This window comes from Ananas comosus, unplaced genomic scaffold (genome assembly GCF_001540865.1).
Source record: "Ananas comosus cultivar F153 unplaced genomic scaffold, ASM154086v1, whole genome shotgun sequence".
Lineage (NCBI taxonomy): Eukaryota > Viridiplantae > Streptophyta > Magnoliopsida > Poales > Bromeliaceae > Ananas > Ananas comosus.
The window spans coordinates 97,981-99,285 of record NW_017893333.1 but is presented as its reverse complement, the minus strand read 5'-3'; the positions used below and the strand labels follow the sequence as shown (position 1 = coordinate 99,285).

Here is a 1,305-nt window from a genome sequence, read left to right as displayed (position 1 = left end):
TTATATATTTCTAACCTTGCAGAATTCTGAATTCTGGAATATCGGTGATGCAATTCTAAATTCTGAATTCTATCCTTTTATATGCATCAAATTTTCTGATGTAGTTCAGATCCAAAATTTGAATTTTAAACTTTTATATGCATCGAATAACTCGCTGCAATTCTGAATTCTAAATTCCCAATCCAGAATTCAGGTAGATAATTTAGAGTTCAGCTAAGCAATCCGGAATTCAGCTAGATAATTCGAAATTCCATGAAGAATTAATATAGGAAAAATAAATATACTTTGCTCAAACTCCCCTAGCCAATTTATTTCTTATTTTTGAATTTCGACCAAATCTGAGAACAACTGAGCTGTTTAGGGTGAGGAGTTAGGCAGGATGGTCATTGATAGGCTACACCGCTACTATAGTTCTGAACTTGCCGGAAAGGTGTTTGTGTATGATGCAAAAAAAAGGCTATCCACATTAGGGTCTCACCCACAAAACAATTTCGAGAATTCAGAATTTAGAACTTAGAATCTACAATTTAGATTGCGAATTCATATAAAATGTTGCTTGGCAATCATATTAAAACAAAAAGAATAATTGCACAAAATTACACGGTAAAACAAATTAGGACTATAAAAACTTTATAAGAAACTATAATTTTCTATCTAAGATACATAACAAAAGCAAATAAGGCTGTTTTGACAGTAAGCTGAGCAAAAACTAATGCTTCCATGCTTGCAGAAATAGAGTATAGGAAGCGCAATAAGATTCCTGCAAAAACTTGCATTTTTAGAAGCTTTAACATTTGACCAAACTAAAGATTGGGTAATTTGAATCATTTCGTCTCATACTTTGTAATAAAAGATTGCCGCAAAGTTGGCCCAGGTGTGTTGCAAATGACGATGGATTTTATGAAGTGGACTGTCCTGCGTGGCGAGGGTTGCATCAAATAGGAAGTAATGACACCAGTGGCAATAATCAAATTTCTGTACCTTACGCTGCATAATGACACCATTNCAGACTGCTTCGTTGGCTCATTCGCATCCGCCAACGGAATAGTATTTAGCCAACAATAAAAACTGCATTTATGAGAGAAAATATGAGTTTCATGTAATGCATATATCAACCAGATACAGGAAAAAAACCGAAACAAAAAAACAATAATAGAAATATATGTTCGATATCTTTGTCAAACTATTCAAAGTGAATTATGACATCCAGACATTTGAATCTTCAATTTCACAAAAAAGAGCTTTCAATAGATGCCAGGTTGAGTTGAGTTTGTGCTTAGACCAAGTTATATGTAGATTGATTCT

At 33.5% G+C, this 1,305-nt stretch overlaps 1 long non-coding RNA gene across 1 annotated transcript; it reads right to left on the bottom strand.

The window, feature by feature from the left end:
• Positions 1–539: 539 nt before the first annotated feature.
• Positions 540–1,003, bottom strand: LOC109705660. Its single transcript, XR_002214832.1, has 3 exons — positions 982–1,003; positions 841–915; positions 540–760 (listed from the first exon to the last, which is right to left on the bottom strand). It is a non-coding gene; the product is annotated as an uncharacterized LOC109705660 (long non-coding RNA).
• Between the last annotated feature and the right edge of the window lie 302 nt (positions 1,004–1,305).